This window comes from Herpailurus yagouaroundi, unplaced genomic scaffold (assembly GCF_014898765.1).
Source record: "Herpailurus yagouaroundi ecotype Mexico unplaced genomic scaffold, PumYag 184, whole genome shotgun sequence".
Classification (NCBI taxonomy): domain Eukaryota; kingdom Metazoa; phylum Chordata; class Mammalia; order Carnivora; family Felidae; genus Herpailurus; species Herpailurus yagouaroundi.
The window spans coordinates 22981731-23002784 of NW_024412415.1; the positions used below are offsets into that span (position 1 = coordinate 22981731).

General features: G+C 43.7%; 1 long non-coding RNA gene across 1 annotated transcript; it reads right to left on the minus strand.

Annotated features, from left to right (window-relative positions):
• Window positions 1-3407: 3407 nt before the first annotated feature.
• LOC121041761 (uncharacterized) lies at window positions 3408-9901 on the minus strand. The gene is made up of 4 exons (XR_005795840.1): window positions 9129-9901; window positions 8295-8444; window positions 4739-5102; window positions 3408-4304 (listed from the first exon to the last, which is right to left on the minus strand). It is a non-coding gene; the product is annotated as an uncharacterized LOC121041761 (long non-coding RNA).
• Window positions 9902-21054: the final 11153 nt, after the last annotated feature.

Genomic DNA, 21054 nt, shown 5'->3' on the forward strand with positions numbered 1-21054 from the left:
GGTAACTGTGGATCTAAACAGATTTATTGAAACATTTCTTACTTTGGGATAACAGCTAAGCTCCGATTTTTTTTTTTTTTTTTTTTTTTTGAGAGAGATAGAGAGAGAGAGAGACAGAGTATGAGCAGGGGACAAAGAGAGAGACGGAAACACAGAATCTGAAGCAGGCTCCAGGCTTTGAGCTGTCAGCATGGAGCCCAAAGCTGGGCTGGAACTCATGAACCATGAGACTTGAGCCGAGTCGGTCACTTAACCAACTGAACTACCCAGGCGCCCCTCTAAGCTCCGATATTCTAAAGTGATTGCGAGTGGAAAAAAACAAGAAAGCTAATAATGAGGGGCTTCTTCGTTTAGGGAAAGGGTATAAGGCCCTCAGCAGTGTGATCCTTGATTTGTGTTAAGAGTAGACTGCCCTATTGGTTTCCCCTTTTTTTCTGTCTTTAGGGACAGATAACCTGCTTGTAGTGTTGGGGAGTGGGGGTGGTTAAAGAAATGTAATGCTTTCTTCACTCCCTTTCTCCCTGAAACCTGTTTATGTAAGAGGTGCCGTCGACCTTTAAAAAAACCAGCTGATTTTGTGGGGCACCTGGGTGGCTCAGTCGGTTAAGCGTCCGACTTCAACTCAGGTCATGGTCTCGCGGTTCGTGGGTTCATACCCCACGTCAGGCTCTGTGCTGACCGCTGGGAGCCTGGAGCCTGCTTCAGATTCGGTGTCTCCCTCTCTCTGACCCTCCCCTGTTCATGCTCTGTCTCTCTCTGTCTCAAAAATAAATAAAACGTTAAAAAAAATTAAAGAAAAAACCAGCTGATTTTGAGCTTCTCCTTTCTTTTCCCCTCTGATCCTGGCACTAAAGGGCAGTGCAGTGGCTAAGAGGTTGGCATCAGCAGAGAAAACCAAAGTTCAAGGGAATTGAAAATTGGGTAATTTTCCCTGAACGACCAAGTGCTTATTTTATTCTGTCACATGACATTCCTGTTATCAAGAAACAAGTTATGGCATGACGACTTTGAAAATGGAAATGGGGAAAAAAGGATGTGATGGGAATATCACCACGGTTGATGGCCTTTGGCGTAGGGGAAGCTTATTGAAGTTTGTAATCAAACACCCCGGTTCCAACCTGCCTTTACCTTCCTCTGTCAGGCAGTGTTGCCTGTCAGCCCCCCAACCAGTATCCCTGGGGGAGACGATGCTTCATCTTAAATTCACACCAAGTTTTGAAATGACACAATGTCATTTCATTTCTTTGTTCACTCATTTAACAAATACTTATACAGCCCCTCTTACTGGCAAAGCTCTGCATTCCTCATTGAGTTCTTGGTGAACAGGGTACGGCCCCTGACTTGATGGAGCTTACATCTGGTGGAGGTGAAAACTGGGGGCTGCGGTAAGTTGGGAGGTCTTACGATCACAGGGAGCGCAAGGACCTGGGGCGGGCCCCCCCCCGGTGGCCAGGTAGCCCCTGGCTAGCCTCGCCTGGATAAATGCCTTCTGGGTTCTTTGTCACAGCTTTGCTTGGGTTTAAATTAGAATTTATTAGGTTCTATATCAAGTTTTAAATGACTGGCTTCAGATACTTTTCCGACAGGGAGGGAAGGTCATGCTGAGAAAGTAGTGGAGAGTGAGGAAAGAGGAGGCCGGATTCTGCCAGATGCATTTGCTTAAAGGGGGTGCTTAACCAAGCAGTGTGAGGGTAGTACCTGCGGCTGGGAGGCTGGGAATCGGGTAGAGAATGTGGCTGGGTGGTAACTGTGAATATAACAGGAGTCGCTGCCTCTCCCGTGGCACTGGGACGGGAGCCCCATGGTGCCAAGTTTAAGAGGCAGCTGTTGGACTTGTAGACCCAGAGGTTTGGTTCCTGTCTGCAGCTCTAGCCAGCAGGCGACATTCATTCTTCATCATTCTGTCACTTCAGCTCATGTTTCCTTGGACAGACTGAAAACTGGACTTCACACTGTGGTCCCTTAGGAAGGTGGTTTCCAAAGAGCTGACCCATTGGGCTAATAATGCCAGGGTTGTAAGAGGAGTGACTGTTTGTTTCTGGACCACCTTCCAAGTGCCAGGTACTGTGCTCAACACTTGTCTGCCGCAGCTCTGAGTCTGTTCCTGCCTGAGAGGCAGGTGGCAGTGGCCTCACTTTACAGAGAGAAAACAGAGGCTGCTATGGGTACCTCTTAAGCAGAGCTGATTGAGAAATTGTGTTTTCAGTGCCCTATTTTTCTAACATCCAGTCTTCTCAGGTCTGGATTGATTTGTCATTTTCCTTTACTAGATGACGTGTAATAGACTGAAGAGCCCTGTGGGCTTGTCATCCCAAGGGAAATTTTATGGCATTGTATGGGGTTTTTGTTTGTTTTGCTTTTTATTTTTTAATTTTTGTTAATTTTTTTTAACGTTTATTTTTGCAGGAGAGAGCGAGACAGTGTGTGAGTATGGGAGGGGCAGAGGGAAAGGGAGACACAGAATCTGAAGTGGGCTCCAGGCTCTTAGCTGTTAGCACAGAGCCCGATGCAGAGCTTGAACTCACAAATTGGGAGATCATGATCTGAGCTGAAGTCAGACGCTTAACCCACTGAGCTACTCAGGAGTCCTTTGTTTTGTTGTTTTTTTTTTTTTTAATTTTTTAACGTTTATTTATTTTTGAGACAGAGAGAGACAGAGCATGAACGGGGGAGGGTCAGAGAGAGGGAGACACAGAATCCGAAACAGGCTCCAGGCTCCGAGCTGTCAGCACAGAGCCTGATGCGGGGCTTGAACTCACGGACTGCGAGATTGTGACCTGAGCCGAAGTCGGCCGCTCAACCAACTGAGCCACCCAGGCGCCCCTGTTTTATTTTTTAATAGAGAGCATAGATTAGGCTGTTCACAAATGCTCTGAAAGGATCCCAAATCCTAGGTGAGAGAGACAGCTCTCCTTTCTTAAAGCTCTGCAAACTTCTGAGTTTCTGTAGATAATTGGTTGCTGGGTAAGAAATTAAAAACAAAATTTAGTGTTGAACATTCTGGAGCAAAATCTGTGCATGTTCAATTCTTATTTATGTGGTACTTTGGACAAAAACTAAACTTTGCTGGGTAGTAATTATCTCCAGCTCCTAAAATTACAGGTAGTAAGGGCTTCAAGGCCCTATGCGGCTATAATTAGTAAAGATGCATTTAAAACAGGGTTAGTGAGTGTGGGTTCGTTACTGCATTGGATTCTAGCTCAGCATTTCAACTGAGAAGGATCAGCTCCAGAGAACATTTGCAGAGGACTCAGTGGAGGGTCGTCATGGAGTTAGCGTGTTTGGGATTAGAGTGCACAGGGTGTTCGTCATGAGCATGGATAATTTCTGCCAGCCTGGCTGGCAGCCTGTTTATAGGGAGGAGCTTATTCCCTGCCACCCAATCACAGGCATTTCTGTTCACCTTAGGTAGAGTACACAGTGGTTCAGGTTGTTAATATGTAGTGGTTTTTTTTTTTTTTCCCTAAAGAACTACAAAGCCCCAGTATTAATAATCTTTCACTGTTGCTTATCTTGCCTTAATCTCAGGATTGAGGCAAGGTGGCCAAGATTTTCTAGTTGTGGCTTTAATAATTCTCTTGTTTTTTACCTCTGACTTTCCCTGGCTGTCTGTCCTTGTATTTTATGGTGTTTGAAACAGGCCTTCTGTTTTTCCTTGCAAATCTGTGTAGTCCATACAAAGGAGAGGACCTGCCTTGACCAGGATCCCTCTCTGGGACCCTGTGACATCAGTGTTTTTAGTCCTGTTTTTCCAGGTGAGGGACCTGGTGAGGTCTGGAGTCAAGTACCCCGTGGGAGTTTGGGGATTCCAGCTCAGAGTTTCAGACTCTAAACAGCTGACCTCTTTGGACTTCATTTGAAAGGAAAAATAAATGGCCCAGCTCTCAAAGCCGTGAAAAGTTCTAGTATATTCTATGAGTCAATATATATCCTTGATCCCTTTTTTTAAAAAAAGATTTTTGCCTCTGAGATTTTTACCCTCCTTATTAAAAACAGTGACTTACTCAGAATTACACAGCAACAGCTGAAAAGTCGATTAGCCTCTCTCCTTGCCCTAATCTAATATCAAAAACCTGGAAAGTTTACTAAGCATGTGATTACAGTGGAAGCTTTAGGAGCTGGAGAGGAACTGATAGAGAAAGAATGGAGCGAGAGATAAGAGAGTAATTTGCAAAGAGACTGCAGGGTGGATTTTACCAAATTGGAGATTTCTTTTACTTGTAATTTTCTGGTTTGGGGGTCTATCTCCTTTGTTCCAGATGTAGGCAGATCAACTTAGCCTTGTCTATGTTGCCCTGGGCCACCTGTGAATTTTTTTTGGGGGGGGGCGTTAGGTGGGGGTGGTGAGGGTATAGGGTGAGGAGGAGGAAGAGGGCAAATGGGGAGTGGGGAGGGATTAAAGCCACTGGTTCCCTGGTGTCTGGCCTGCTCAGGACATGACTGCCTCTCATTACAGGACTCGGTCCCTGCAGTGAGTCCAGCTTCTTGGGTGAGAGGCAGCTGGGTGGTAGACAGAAGAGAGAGGGCAGGGCGGGCTTCAGATTTCTCCAGAGACCTGCCCTAGATGAGTTAATTCTCATGATTGCAGCAAATCATCCTAGAGTACTTACTGCCAGCCTTGTCTGAGAGGCTCTTAATCTAACAACTCTAGGAAACAAGTGCTACCATAAACCCATTTTACAGGTGAGGGAAACGAGGCCATGAGAAACTGGGTAAGTTGTCAAAGTTGTGCACCTACCAGATAGTAGGATCCAGGGTTCAAACTAGTGTGGCCCTTTGCTGTGCTATTAATGACTGAGATGGCCTCTTCAGACCCAGACATCTGGTTTCCGCACCGGCTCTTCATTTCTTTGACCAAAAAAGGCTTGCTTGCAGAGGCCTTTATCTCACACCATTGGAGCTCTTTGCGTACCTGCTCAACTCCCACAAACCTGTGAACAACCCTGTAAAGAGGAGGGGGGCTCTCCACTGGCTTTGTATCCTTGGATCAAGTAGCAGGTGGGTGCTTGGTGAAGTTTCACGGAAGGAAGGATGGAAGTCAGTTGGCCTTTCATAACTTGATGTCCCTGTGTTTCTTCTATCTGTGGCAGCTGCAGCGGTTTCTAAACAGAAGAGAAACATGAGTGAGCGTGGGGCAGTGTTTCATAAAAGTAACCAGAATTTCTGAAAACACATTTAAAAAATGTATTTCAAGTTCCCATGGCCAGGATCTTATGTTTATGCTTCAAGCATTTATTATTTGCAGGGCTTGCCTCTTCCTAACCCTAACCCTTGCGGGTTATTTTGTGAGTAAAGAGGTCCTTGAGACTCTCATACATTGTTGGGACTGCTCTTCTCAGCAGAGGCAGCAGAGACTATTTGGGGTCGAGCACCAAATAACAGGAGGGTTCAGGCCTACCATCCCTTTTCCTAGGGCAAGACGCAGGCTCACATTTAAATACACATAGCAAGTAGCTCTGTGCCTTGTATCCTCCTCGTTCTGTCTCCACACCACGGGGCGAGAGTATTGGGGTTTCTCCTACTTGGGTTGGGAGCCACGGCTGCCCTTCGCTAGGAGTGTGGAGTTCCAGCAGCTTCCTTTTGGATTTTGGATTTGTTTCCTTGCCTATAAAATGGGGTCGTTACAAGTGCCTGCTTCGTAGAGTTGTTAGGGCCACATCTCTTTGACACTAGAATTTTTTTTAACGTTTATTTTTGAGAGAGAGCACAGGCAAGCACGAGTGGGGGAGGGGCAAGGACAGAGAGGGAGACACAGAATCTGATGCAGGCTCCAGGCTCTGAGCTGTCAGCACAGAGCCTGATACGGGGCTGGCACCCACGAACTGTGAGATCATGACCTGACAGACAGGGTGGAGTTAGACACTTAACCACTTAACCTACTGAGCCACCCTATAGAGTGGTTCTCAAATAGGGCCCCGCAGGGGATGTTTGGCAATCTCTGGGGACTTTCTGGGTTGTCATGACTGGGGGGTGGCGGTGGCTACGGGCGTCTAGTGGACAGAGTCCAGGGATGCTGCTAAGTACCCCAAAGCACACAGGACAGCCCCCACGACAAAGAATTACCTGGCCTGAAATGTCAGTCATGCCAAGCTAAGAACCTGGCAAGTTGGGACCTCTAACAGCGGTGGCTGTTTTTAAAAACATTCTTATCAAAGGGATAAAGGGGCACAGGACCAGTGACAAAGAGCCCTGCTTTCTTAAGTAGGGAGGAAGGAATGGAAATTAACCTTTTACTGATGTTTCTCTGTTACCCCACAGGTGCCCCTGAAGTGTGAGAAATAGCTACTTTCCTCTCTGCTAAGGGGTTCCCAACTTCATTTGTAATTGCTTGCATCTATTTACATATAAATAATACATATACATTTACATACAAATAACTAATATGCTAAAACCCTTAACCTCTCTGGGTAGTTAAACCCCGGGCCCTGAAGGCAGACAGCAGAGTGGGGCCCTGGCGTAGAAGCCGGGCTCCTGCTACCTGTGTGTGGCCTAAGGTCAGCTACAGACCTGGGGAGGCTTGCTTTTCTTTTCCGTAAAAGAGGGCAGGTGACCCTCTTATCTTATGTTGCTCCAGGACTAACGGAAATAACCGTGCACGTGTAGAAACAGCCCCACGTGCGTGAAGGTGGTATGGCTCCTCAGGCAGACCTTCCGGTCGCGTTTTTCAGAGAACTCTGCTAAGTGGCCACTCAGTATGTGGCACCACAAAGGATTAGGGCCCAGTAGCCAAAGAATGCTGTGCTGCTGGCCAGGTGGTAAACTAGGCCCAGAAAACATTCCTGCGGCATAGCGTGTGATTCGTGGTTGTGAGCGTGTGTGTGGGTGTGAACTGCTTGGTCGCCCCACCTGTGGCTTCACCCTTTGGCTTTTCCCTTCTTTGTTCTGTGACCCTCGGTAAGCTCCTTGACCTGCTCGCGCCTGGTTTCCTCGCCTGTGAAATGAGGCTGCCAGTACCACCACCACCCACCTGAGGGTAGGCGTAGGGGAAGTGACTTGGCCTTGAGTGTGCCGTGCATGGGAAGCTTAGCCCAGTAGATGTGGTCTTAATAAAATAATACTATGTATCATTTTGGCCTGCCGCATGTGTCATTTTTCTCAGGTGAGGAAGGGATTGCCCCTGGGTTAGGAGCTGAAGAAAGTTTTCTCTGGAGTTCCTGGTATCTTGTAACTTCATTGTAGTGAAATACACACAACATTAGCTCGGCCATTTTTACCAGCGTAACTTGAAGCAATTTAAATTTTAAGTGGCATCAAGTACCTTTCTAGCGTTGAGCAACCATGTCCACTAACTCCAGAACTTTTTCATCCGCCCTGAGGGAAGCCGCGTCCCATAGAGCAGTCACTTCACATGGTCCCTGCGACCCCCTCCCTCCCTCCCTCCCAGGCCCTACGACCCTGGTTTCCAATCTGTCTCTGTGGAGTTGCCTGTCCTGGACATTTTGTTTAAATGGAGTGCTACCGTTTGTGGCCTTCGTGGCTGACTTCTCGGACTTAACATTGTGCTTTCCAGGCGTATCCATGCGTCGCAGCAATGACCACCGCTTCATGCCTCTTGACCTGGTCTTTTTGGAGAGCAGCCCCAGCCTCAGTTTCATTGGTCTGTTCTCTTCACAAGTCATGTCCTGTTGGCAAGCTTTGAGATGTTTTTCTTCATTTATTTTGGCCCATTTTGGCCAGCCTTATTTTGTCCACTTTTCCAGTGATTCTAATGGCCCTTGAAGTGAATATTGGAATGAAGGGCCCAGCCGGGTCCTCAGTTCTGCTGGGGAGTAAGGTCTTAACGGGGATTTTGTTTCTGTTGAACAATTAGCAGCAGGAGTGTGCACCCGGGCCTTGAGTTGAGCTTCATTTCCCCGGGACAGGGTGGCAGGTTTTAAAAACAAGTGTCTGGAAAACACCTACCAGGCCCTTTTTATTCCTCTGTTTAAAAGCTTTCCACAATGAGAAGTGGCCCTCAATTAAGTTGGTTAATAAAAACCTCCCTCTGTTTTAAAGCATTCTTGGGAAGTGTTTACATTGAACAGCACTGTGGGTTTCTAAATGAGAAGCTGTGGAGTGAGTGATCCTTAACCTGTGACTTTAATAATATCCTTTGCTTTAGATTTCCAGGTGGAGGCCTGGGCCAGATTTGTAGCTTGTCATTGATCCAGACAATCTTGACTCTATCCTGTCCCTCCCTCCCCCTTCAGCCAAACCGGTAGAAGATTGGACAGACCTGAAGCAGCTCGGATATGTAAACCAGCTCACCAGAGAGGACTGGGCTGAAAGGGGGTGGTGTATTCCCTTGTTCTGACCTTAGTAATAGGGTGGGGGGCTTCAGCAAGAAGAGATTAAAGCGTTGAGGAGAGCAGCTCAGAGTTTCTGAGGTCCTGGGTCCTTCGGGAGAGGCCTGAGCTTTCCACTGGGATTTGGAGCTTGCTTGGGCTAAGGAGGCCACAGGTGCTCTGTAAATAGATGTTGAATGAATAAGTGAAAATTGGTAGAACCGAGGAGTTCATTAAAAAATAAGTCGAGTTTTTTCTGTCTTTTAAAAAATAACTTCTCATTTCTGTCTTTTAATTAAATAGTACATTTGTAGAAGAAAGTAGATTGCACCATCAGTAAATGTACAAATAGGATCACTTAGATGCATAAATGTTGGCTTTCATCCCTCCTGTGATTTAATCCAGGACAATAAATGAATGAAATGAATAGAAGCTTTGTTAACAGAGACCCCTCGACCCCAATAGGATTAGGAACCTTGGGGTTTTGCTAGACTAAAAAGGTACTTGTAGGAATGAGTTGCCTTTGTACTTTCTGATCTCAGCTCCCTGTGGAGTAGGATGATGCCACGTGTATAGAGCTGCTTTATGTGTGTTTGGTTAATGAAGTAAGATCTCTTTAAGCACAAATCATTGTTTTTGGTGTTAACAGTGGTTATGTGAGTTTTTGCTGCATAATAGTGCTGGGTGACAACCCCGGATCTCAAGGTGTCACAACCACAAACATGTATTTTCCCACTTGCTCCTCTTGATCAGGTGTGGTTAGGTCGACCTAGGCTGGCCTTGACTGGGTCAGGCTTTCATTTGGCTTCAGGTCTGTTCCACATGTGCTTACTCTGGGGCCAGGGCTAAAGGGGGAGCAGTTACCTCGTACAGGTTCATCACATGGCAGCTCACTCCAGCAGAAGATGTCGAGTGGAAACGTGTGATGGCTCTTAAGACTTTGGCTCCTAACTGCCAAATGTTCTACCAACATTCCACTAGCCAACACACGGCCAAACCCAACATCAGTCTGGTAGGGAGGCATGCTTGGTCTGTTCTAGGGGGAGGTACTGCAAAGTCACATGGCAAGGATGGTGGACATATCACCCCATTACAGGGGAGTGAGGCACTGGAGGATCTGGAAGAACAGCCTCTTGGGAACTTGTGGAACCTAGGCCAGCTGGGTGAAAAATCATAGACAGTTTGTCCAGGTACCAGCCGATGGCTTGGTAATTATCATAAATTAGCCTGACATGCACTGACTCTTGCCTAACCAAACATCACTTCATGTTCATTCACAGTGATGGTGGTCCTGGGGGTTCTGCTTATCTGTGGGAGGGGCAGAAGTGATGAGCTGGGTTTCTCTTTGGTCAGTAGTTGTGACCTGACAGGTGCCCACTGTGATGGCAGGAGAGTGACAGGTAGAGCAAAGAGGACAAAGGACCAAAGTATCCAGGGAGACTGGGGGTTTGACTTACCCTTTGCAAGGTCCCTCCTCAGCATTGGTCTTTGGGAGTGAGCCTAAATCCCACCTTTAATAGTCACTGACACTCTTTAGCATCAGGGCCTTCATGCATGCTGCCCCATGTTTATTTTTTTTAGTGTTTATTTGGAGAGAGCGAGAGAGCACATGCGTGCAAATGGGGGTGGGGCACAGAGATTTAGGGAGAGAATCTTTTTTTTTTTTTTTTTTTTTTTTTTTACAGTCTCCAGGCTCTGAGCTATCAGCAGAGAGCCCGATTCGGGGCTCGAACTCATGAACCGTGAGATCATGACCTGAGCCAAAGTCGGACACTTAACCGACTGAGCCACCTAGGCGCCCCGGGGGGAGAGAATCTTAACCAGGCTGCACACTCAGGGCGGAGCCCGATGTGAGGCTCGATCTCACAGCTATGAGGTCACAACCTGAGCCGATATCAAGAATCAGAAGCTTAACTGACTAAGCTACCCAGGCGCCCCATGGTCCCTATTCTTATAAGGACCCTGGGCCTTAGTTTCCAGAGTCCTCCTTTTGTATGTGAAGAAACAGGCCTCAGGAAGGTTGGGTGACTTCTCTTCAAGTGGATCCAAACTAGGTCATCCAGTTCCCACTCTAGGGTTTGTCCTTCCACACACCTATGACTATCTTGGCCCAGAAAGAGAATGGTGACTGGCTTTAAGGCATTACGGCATATCCTGTATACCGTATGTGACAGTGTCTCCTTTCTGAAGGAGTCAGGTGAGCCTTGTGCCAAAGTGCAGTGCCTTGGGAGGCGCAGAATGAAATGCTGGTTAAGAGTAGTCAGCCCTTGTGTTACTTGTTTGCAGTGTGTCTTTTTTCATGAAGAGCTGTCAGGCTCTCCGAGGGAAAAAAGTCTCTGGCCATTAAGTGCAAATGCACTGAGAACAGATGGGGGCTAAAACCCTGTGAAGCCAAGGGCGTGAGGAGACAAAGCACTCATACGTGCCATGGGTGGGGTTATAAATCCAGTGGACTTCTTTTTGGAGAGCACTTTGGCAATGGGGATTCTTTCACCAGCTAGTAAATAAAACCCAAAGAAAAGTGGTTGAAATAATAAAGCTATGTATTATCTCATGTAAACCAGAAGTTCAAAGCTAGGACATTTTGGGCATGAATTAATAGAAGACCCAGATGCATTGTCTCTTTTCTCTGTGCCAGCTTCAGTATTTGGCATTTGCCCTCAAGCTTGTCTCCCCATGGCCCTCATGTGGCTGCTGCTGCTGCTCCTCCAGCCTGTATCCTCATATGCAGTGATGTTCAGAGGCAGGAAAAGAGCAAAGCGGAGAATGCCTCTGCCAGAAGCCTCCTGCAGAACTTCCATAGCCCCTTTGGCCAAACTGGGTCAGATGCCCACACCTGAACCAATGACTTGCATGGGAGAGGCGGCTCCCATGTTTTGCTTAGACCAGTCTCTGGGTTAGAGGCCCAGCCTTCCCTGAAGCACATGGGTACTGGGAGGAGAGGGGACAAAACTGGAGCTTTGCTGGCCAGGAGGAAAGGGGCAGTTGTAGGTAACCTCTGGTGTTGGCCACAGCATTCTCTTTCAAAATTAAGAATGTATATATTCTAACTGAGTCCTTCCAGGGTTAAGAATGTATCTTACACCTGCATAAGTGTTCTGGCAAGCATACAAAGGTATTCATTGCAGTATTATAATAACAAAACAGTGGAAATAACCTAAATATCTTCCAGTCATTGGGCAGATCTGTAAATACTGATAAGGAAAAATTCACAAAATATACCATGAAGTTTTTTTTTTTTCTTCCCCAAGCAAGGTACAAATTAGTATGTATCCTCAGATCCCATGTTTGTTTTTAAAAAGTCTTAATTCTTGGTTGGCAAAGATAAATTTCTGTAAACAGTCCCAAGAAACATGGTTATTTATTGGTTATGGGATCGGTATGGCTGGGAAGGGATGTTTCTTTACCATTTCAACAGTCTTTCTTGACTATTTGAATTTTATAAAAAATCACTGTATGTATTACCTTTAAAATAGAAAAGAAAATGGTAGGTGTTTTCTTAGTGTGTACAGGAGCTTAAAAAGAGGAAACCAGGGTTCTAACATGGGCGTTATGAGGAATGGGAGGGCCACTTGACTGTGTGTAATTGGCCTGAAGGGAAGTTGAGAAGGAAAAAAGTCCAGGAGTGAAACAGTCATTTTTAAAAAATCTTCCTTGGTATACTGCACATTGTCTTACACATAGTAGATTCAAATGCACATTTGAAGAATGAATGAATATTTAGATCAAGACCCAGAGCAACTTTATGAGGTGCCAGAACCCAACTTAGCTCAAGTCAGCAAGAAAGTCAATTCTGCTGGAAATTTATTTTGCAAATAAAATATGGCTGCTGTTTCCTCTATTTCCTTGAGCTTCCAGAATCTAATTCATTGCTGAAAATCAGAGTATGCAACTTTCTGTTCATCATCCATCTTAAACTGAAACCTGCTGTGCCAAGTTCTGAATAATAAAGCTGAATAAGATTTTTACAACTAAGGTAAGGGCAAAGAAGGGAACCACCAGCGTGTGTTAGCTGTGTTGATAGTTGTGGCTTCAATGGAGAGATACCTAGATGGCCTAGATTGAGCAATTATTTTTTTAAAGCAAATTAAGGCCCTTTGGTACCCCACACTAACAAATCAAAAAATTAATTATGTCATTCTGATAATAGGAAGAAACTAGATAACAGTAGTGAAATAGAGTTTTTTATTTGGCCAGTATTGGTAGAAAAGTGTGAATATGCTTATCAGTGAAATGAAACAATGATATGTAATAGTATTTTCAACTAGGATTCTCTTCCATGTGGAAAAGCAAAGGCATATGATCATTAAAAAGTCTTTATATTAGGGTGGGGGGAGGGGCAGTAAGGTGACACCATTACTTTGTGCTGATATTCTTCATAATTCCTTTGCTAGAGGGCGCTTTCTGAATTTGATTCTTGTAAATCAAAGAAAGAATGTTGTAACTGACATTTCCATTAAGTTGCTTTTAACTTTTATACCCTTGGGTTTTAGCATTTAGTTCTCTGTAATGGCCACCGGATGCCCACTTTATTCAGACAATAAAGATACCCATTGAGCTGTGGTAAGATCATTTCCTTTGGAACAAAATGAAAAGCTTTCTGCACTCACAATTGGAGGAAAATGTAAAATTTTAGTAGGCCTCTTCTGCTGAGATTGAAAAGAGTCCATGTTTGAACACCATAAACTTTGTGGTTCAAATGTGCTGTGGAAATTTCCAGGCTGCCTTTGAAATAAAAGAAGCAAATATACCTTTTCAGAGTGTTTTTGTAATGGGTCCTTAGAAATACTTGGAAGAAGAGTAGTATTTCACATCTTTGTTGGGATCGTTTTGGGATCAAAAGATCCTAAGATCGCTGGTACATTATGTTCTAGAGTGGACCTGATTTAAATTACTTATGAGAGAGAGAGGGAGGAAGGAGAATGAGGAGGTAGAGGGGAGGGAAGGAGGGTATAGGAGGAAAGAAGGGAGGAAGGAGGTAAGGAGAAAAAGTTTGTGTGCATGTATATATACCTGTAAACCTAAATGTTTATGCTCACCTCACATAATTTTTGTATACATCTTCCTCCGGTTTTCAGACAGTCTAATATCTGTGAATTCTGTGATTAAATTTGATTATTTTATTATTTTTGAGTAATCTCTACACCCAATGTGGGGCTTGAACTTGTGACCCTGAGATCGAGAATCACATGCGGTAACCTACTGAGCCAGGCAGGCCACCCCTAAATTTGATTATTTTTGAAATTTATTTTTATTTTTTTATTTACTTATTTTGTAATTTTTTTTTAAGTTTTTTTAATTTGGGAGAGAGAGAATGAGCACAAGGATGAGCATTGGGAGGGACAGAGAGAGAATCCCAAGCAGACTCTGCCCTATGAGCACAGGGCCTGATGCAGGGCTTGAAGTCGGGAACTGTAAGATCATGACTTGGCCTGAGCTGAAATGAAGACTTGGATGCTCAGCCGACTGAGCCACCCAGGTGCCCCTAAATTTGATAATTTCAGGTGAAATCTGCATCTACATCAGGAAATATAAAAAATAATGATAGTGATAGCGCTTGGCACTGTTTTAAGCACATAATGCCTATGAATTCATTTAGTCCTTAGAGTAACCCTATTATTATCCCATTTTTACAGTTGAGGAAACAGGCAGAGAGACATGGAGTAACTCATGCAAGGTGATGCAGTTAGTAAATAGTGGGGCTATGTTCAAAACTGGATCATCTGTCTTGACTTCGTTGAAAGCAAATTAAAAATTAATTGAAGCAAAAACCATGAGATTTGAGTCATTCCTAAATCTACCAGTTCATCTTGTAAATCAGAGGCTTTTCTGTTAGTGTTTACAGTGTTTCATTTAACTGAAATAATTTAATCTGAGCCCCTTGTTTCACAATCCACGTTTTAAGTTACTTTCCACAGTAAGCATATACTTTATAAATTATTTCAGTTGTAAATCTGACATACATTGAAGGACAGTAAATTTAGCTAATCAACATGAGAAACTTTAGAGAGCTACTTGTCTCCTCTTTTCTTAGGGAAGAAAGATGAGCTCTTTCAGTTCCCAAAGGAGTCCTCAATTTAAAATGAATGATTCCCCTGGAATAAAATATTCTTTCTCCTCCTGCAGAAAGCAGCTACTGCTTTCAGAAGCTGAAGTCATTTTTCTCTTCAGTGGTCTGTATTTAGTCCTGATGTGTGTCTCCTGCCAGCTTTCTTTCTTTCTTTGAAACTTCATCAGCAGCATAACTAGTGATTCACCCTTCTTGAAATAAATGCTGAGGTTGGTGTTCTACACAGATGACTTCTGAATGCCCAGGTCACAGCCTGCGCTCTGGCCCTGAGTTAGCGATAGGTAAGGAGCCCCTCCTGGGGGAGATGTGATCGCAAAGTGATGAAGAACTTAAAGCCAAGAGCAGTGCCTGGCACCTGGGAAGACCTCAGGAGACATCTGCCCCTGCTATGGTTGTTGTGTGTTGGGCCCTTGCCTTGTGCATTGCCTAGTTGAATTCTCTTTGCATTCCCATCAAGGAGGTGATGGTCTGTCCCCATTTACAGTAGACACTGCAGTTTAGAGAGGTGAAGAGTTTGTCCCAGGCCATATGGGTAGTAAGTGGTTACAGCTATGGTGCAAACTGGGTTTTTTGTTTTTTTTGTTTTTTAAGTAGAAAAGTGTAGCAATCATTAAGTGTATAGTTTTTTTTTGTTGTTTGTTTGTTACTTGATAGAGACAGCAAGAGAACACAAGTGGGGGCGGGGCAGAGAGAGAGAAAATGAGAGACTCTTAAGCAGGCTCCACACCCAGTGCAGAGCTTGACTCCGGGCTTAATCTCAGGACCCTGGGATCAAGGCCTGAGCTGAAATCAAAAGTTGGATGCTCAACTGACTGAGCCACCCAGGAGCCCCATAAGTGTATAGTTTTTCTAGGTGTGCAAGATGGTTTAGTGTTGATCTGACTGCATTCCTGGGATGAGAGATGCAAAAAAACCTTCCATGCTATTCTGCCATTTTGGTCCCTCTCCCATAAGTGTATAGTTTTTAATAGAAGTTTGCTCTTCCCTCCCACTTACCATTCCTCAACAAAGATAACCACCGTCCTCTTTCTATCACTGTAGGTAAAATTTGACTGTTCTTGAACTTCATAGAAATGGAATCATATTCATGTAGTGTGTACTCCGTTGTGTCTGGCTTTTTTCATTCAACATTATGTTGACATTCATCCATGGATTTGCAGGTGGCAGTAATTTCTTCTTATGGTTTAATATATGGCTATATTTCTCCCTGTATGACTGTACCTCAGTAATTGATTTATCTACCCTACTGTTGATGGACTTTTGAGTTGTTTGCATTTCTTGGTTATAATTAAAAGTCTTAATCAGTATATGTATGCATGTTCGTTCGCTCTTTCTTTGTTTCTTTCTCTTTTTTAAGTTATCTCTACATCCAATGTGGTGGTTGAACTCACAACTCGGTGAACAAGAGTCACACGCTCTACTGACTTAGCCAGCCAGGTGCCCCTCTGCTTGTAGATTCTTTGGGTATAAGGAGCAGAATTGCTGGATCTTCATATGTCTGGAACTGCGGTTGATACTGTGAAACAGTTTTCCAGAGAGGTTTTGCCAGTTGATGTTTGTACCTAGCACAGTGGCTGCAGTATCCATGCTTGGTATTGTGCGTCATCTTCCCTTTAGTTGTGAGTGTGTAGTGGAACCGTGTTGTATCAAATTTGGTTTTTAATTAATAGATGCATATTGTAAAACATTTGGAAAATCACAGCAAAGTATGAGATGAAAAATAAAAACTTTAGTTCTGCCATCAAGATATATAGGTGTTAATATTTGGGTGTATTTTTTTTCTCACTGCGTATATGTATATGCACGCTAAATACAAAATTGGAGTTGTTTTGTGCAAGCAAGATACTGTTAACGGGGATACTTTGGGTGCCTATATAATGAAATAAGAAAGCACAAATGGAATGCCCAAGAATAGAGGGCTAATGATAGTATAAATGTACCTCATATTTCCATTTTCCTGTTTTATTTGGAGGAAGAAGGAAAAAGGAAAGGAAGCCAGCATTTGTTATATTATTTGCCACGCCCTGGACTCTGCTGATGGAAGTGATGATGCGTCCAGAGTGGACTTGAGTGCTGTGAGAAAGTGTAACCCACACAGCAGCCGTCTGATATACAGCATGTTTGAAAAATAAGTCTTATTTCACACCTTGTAACTGAGCGTGCTGGAAAACTAGGCTCATGTCCCAGTGTAAATGGACTCTAATTACACTGGCAGGTTGTTTGCCCAGTCGCAAAAGTGCACATACTCCTATTGTTTTAACGCACGTGAATATTAACACATAGGGAGCGCCACTTTGCATGGAGATTACTTCATTATTTGGTGCGTAGGCTTCATATTTTAACAACTGTCCTGTTTCCTTCAAATGCATTAAAGCCAATGCCGTTGTTTTTCAACATTAAATCTAATCTCAAAATCCTAATTAAAATCTATATTTGAATAATTTGCATTATTGGCTGAAGTTTTCATTGGTTAGTTTTTTTTGTCAAATGGAACCTTGTTATTTGAAGCCATGCGTAATCTCCTGAATACCCAGGACTAATTTTTGTTGCCAATAAAAATGCTTTGGTGAGGGTGGGGGGAGGATAGAAAAAAAGATAGACCGGAAATCTACAGTCTTATAATCCTGACTGTACTTTATATATTCATGACAATCAGTAGAGACCTCTTGGTTTTCTTTCAAGAGCAGAGGGTATGGGATCTTTCCGTTGAGGATGGCTGGCCTAGGGTAAAGTTCTCTCATGTGGGCCTAAGTTAATTTTGGGTGTGTTGGGGAATAACTTTGAAGAGCGATAAATATTTTGTATGTACTTGTCAGATCACTAAGTTGTACACCTGAAACTAATGTAACATTGTGTCAACTACTCAAGTTAAAAAAAAAATTTTTTTTTTTTAAGAATAGTGAATATCTACTCTCATGGTCTTTACAAACAAAAGCCAGAATTCATTAAACTTTATTCAGACAGTACAACCTAAATAAAAATAATAGCTTAATTTTGGACATGTTGGACAATTAGGTATTTCACATTAGTTCATTTTCCTGATTTCTGAAGCTTATTTATTTAAAGGGTAAGACTAAATATTTAGCTTTGTAATTGAAATTTCAACAGGGACACATTTCCCAGAATTACTAAAACCTAGATACTAATTAAAATTACCATTTGCATTCTTTTTTTTTTTAATGTTTTTTTTATTTTCTGGGGGGTGGAGGGGAGAGACAGACAGAACGCACGCAGGGGAGGGGCAGAGAGCGAGGGAGACACACAATCTGAAGCAGGCTCCAGGCTCCAAGCTGTCAGCATAGAGCCTGAAGCAGGGCTCGAACTCATGAACTGCGAATCATGACCTGAGCCAAAGTCGGACGTTTAACCGACTGCGCCATCCACGTGTCCCTACTGTTCTTATTAGTCTTATTTATCATGTGGAGATACGTTTTTTAGACTTTAATTTTTTACTGAAGTACAATTACCATACAATGTTATTATTAATTTCAAGTGTATAATACAACGTAGTGATTCAACAGTTTTGTGCACTACTTGGTGTTCACCATGATAGATGTTGTCCCTATCTGTCACCGTATGTTATCACTGTATTATTGACTGTATTCCCTATGCTGTACTTTTCATCTCCATGACGTATTTTATAACTGGAAGTTTGTACTTCTTTATCACCTTTATCTATTTCATCTACCCCCTTCCACCTCTTCTCTGACAACCTCCAGTTGTATTTAAGAATCCGGTTTTTTGTTTGTTTTTTAGATTCCACAGAGGAGTGAAGTCATGTGGTGTTTGTCTTTCTCTGACTGACTTATTTCACTTAGCATAATACTCACTAGATCTATTCATGTTGTTGCTAATAGCAAGATCTCATTCTTACTTATTTTTTTTTAATGTTTGTTTATTTAGAGTGCGTGAGCAGGACAGGGGCAGAGAAAGAGGGAGAGTGAGAGAGTGCCAAGCAGGGTCCGCACTGTCAGCGCAGAGCCTGATGCAGGGCTCAGTCTCATTTACTGTGAGATCAAGAGTCAGGCGCTTAATCGACTGAGCCACCCAGGTGCCCCAAGATCTCATTCTTTTTTATGGCTGAGTAATATTCCATTGTATGTATACCACTTCTTTATCCTTCCATCTGTCTGGACATGGGCTACTTTCATGTGGAGCTCTCTTTAGAGGCTCTAGATGCATAAGTCTCCTTGTTCCTATGTTAGATACTTGTGGAAATTACTGTGCTTCTAGTTCATATGACTGCTTTTTGTGGTTCTTCTGTCGTCTTCTATAGCTGACACCTTGTTTGCTTCCACAGTGGCTCACGCTTCTGTGTCATTGCTTCTACTTGGCTTTGGACTAGGGATTGTGATTTCCAACTGTGTAGGATTGTGTGTAAGAAGAAAAGAAGGAAGCTGACAATGAACTGTGTTATATATTGGGTGCTGGGTCCGAGACCACATGTTGCCTAAAAAGGAAACAGTCATTTCCCAGCACCACTGTTTTGCATGCTCAAAGGCCGTTTCTGTTTTTATTTATTTATCTTTATTTCTTGACAGTAATAATGACTTGTTTGTAATCAAAATGGAAACACTACAGAAATGTGTGATTTAAATTCAAAGGGCCCCAGGGTGCCTGGGTGGCTCGGTTGGTTGAGTGTCCGACTTCGGCTCAGGTCATAATCTTGAGGTCCGTGAGTTCCCTGCGTCGGGCTTTGTGCTGACAGCTCAGGGCCTGGAGCCTGCTTCACATTCTGTGTCTCCCTCATTCTTTGCCCCTCCCACTCACACTCTTTCTCTCTCTCTCTCAAACATAAATAAACATCAAAAATAAATTCAAAAGGGGGCGCCTGGGTGGCGCAGTCGGTTAAGCGTCCGACTTCAGCCAGGTCACGATCTCGCGGTCCATGAGTTCGAGCCCCGCGTCGGGCTCTGGGCTGATGGCTCAGAGCCTGGAGCCTGTTTCCGATTCTGTGTCTCCCTCTCTCTCTCTGCCCCTCCCCCGTTCATGCTCTGTCTCTCTCTGTCCCAAAAATAAATAAACATTGAAAAAAAAAAATAAATTCAAAGGGACTCATTTTATCACCTCTAGGCATAACAGCTCTTTAAGAATTTGGTAAGCTCTTTTTAGATTTTCATGTAACTTTATAAATATGTTATTTTACAGAAATGAGGCTACTCTCTCTATATAACGTATATATACAGTTATATATGTAACTGTATATACATTATCCTGAGACTTTTTAAAAACAGTGTATCATGATACTTTCCATGGCTGTATATAAAAACATTTTTTAATAGCTTTCTGGTATTCTGCAGTGTGGATATATAAAAATTTAGCCAGCTTCCTATTAATGGAAATTTGAGTTATTTGTATACAAGTATTTACACACTTAGGATTGTGTTTGTGTAATTCTTCTGTTTAAGGTTAATTACTAGAAGTAGAATTGCTGGATCAGATGGTGTATACATTTAAAATTTGGTGCTGTCTGCCGTAAGTGTATACCAATTTACTCTTGTTTAGGTAACAATGGTACAAAACAATGTACCAATTTACTCTTTTATCAAAGACTGTTTCTGTGTATTTCCTGGTGTTTTCAGAGTGCAAATTGTGAATCAGAAGTGTCAGATGAGGTATTTTTGCGTTTCAGTTTTTAGTCCAAAGAGAGGCCTTTATTTATTGGATGAAAAGAGGCAAGAAGTAGGAGAAATGCCTCTGTCAAGAAGAGAGGCAGGTAGAGCCTGGAAAAGGAGGAGGGAAGAATGGAAGAAAGAGAAGATGCCAGGGGAGATGTTCGTCTTCCACCAGAAGCAGATCCCTCCTGTGCCCTCTGGTTTCTGTGTGTGGCACTTTCTAGCCTGGCCTGAGGGTCTTCCTAGATCACCACCTTCCTTCTCACCATTTCAGGCTATCCATTTACCCTGAAGTGGATAACCCTTGGGGAATGGAGGCCTCCCTGTTTCCATGAGGACATCAAGCACAGATCTTAATTGTGAATAGAAGCTAGCCCTTTTAGAGCTCAGATATTGTGAGGCTCACGAAATTGCTGGGAAAGTGGGAACCAGACTATGGAAATGGTCCAGGGAAGCTGGGTACGTAGGGCCACAGGCATGCTCTGAGTAGGACATGCCACCAGGGCCATGCTGCACTGGGGACACAGGCCCACCTTATGGCAGCAGAGATGAGAGTTTGGCCTTTTCACCTCTACCAGTTAGTTGTGGTCTCTGCCTCACTTCAGTTCTCCTGTGTACATGGGGAATTCCCCAACAGAGGAAAAGATTGTGTTCAGATGCTGCCTGAAATATGGATCATTTCCAGCCTCTATCCTTGGGTAATCCCTCTTGCCTCCTTCTTGAGGGTCTTTGAGATCTCAGAGAAGGGGGATACAGGTGTGGATACGTAGACACATCCATACACACATACTTAGTTACATATAGCCTTTTTAAAATCACTCTGTATGCTCCCCCCTGTTAGGTAGCATGGCAGCACATGTTGTTGTTGTTTATGTTTAATTTTTTTTAACAATTATTTATTATTGAGAGACAGAGCATGAGCAGGGGAGGGGCTGAGAGACGGGGAGACACAGAATCCAAAACAGGCTCCAGGCTCTGAGCGGTCAGCCCTGAGTCCGACGTGGGGCTCAAACTCATAAACCATGAGATCATGACCTGAGCTGAAGTTGGACGCTTAGCCGTCTGAGCCACCCAGGTGCCCCTTGCACATGTTCGGTCCAGCTGC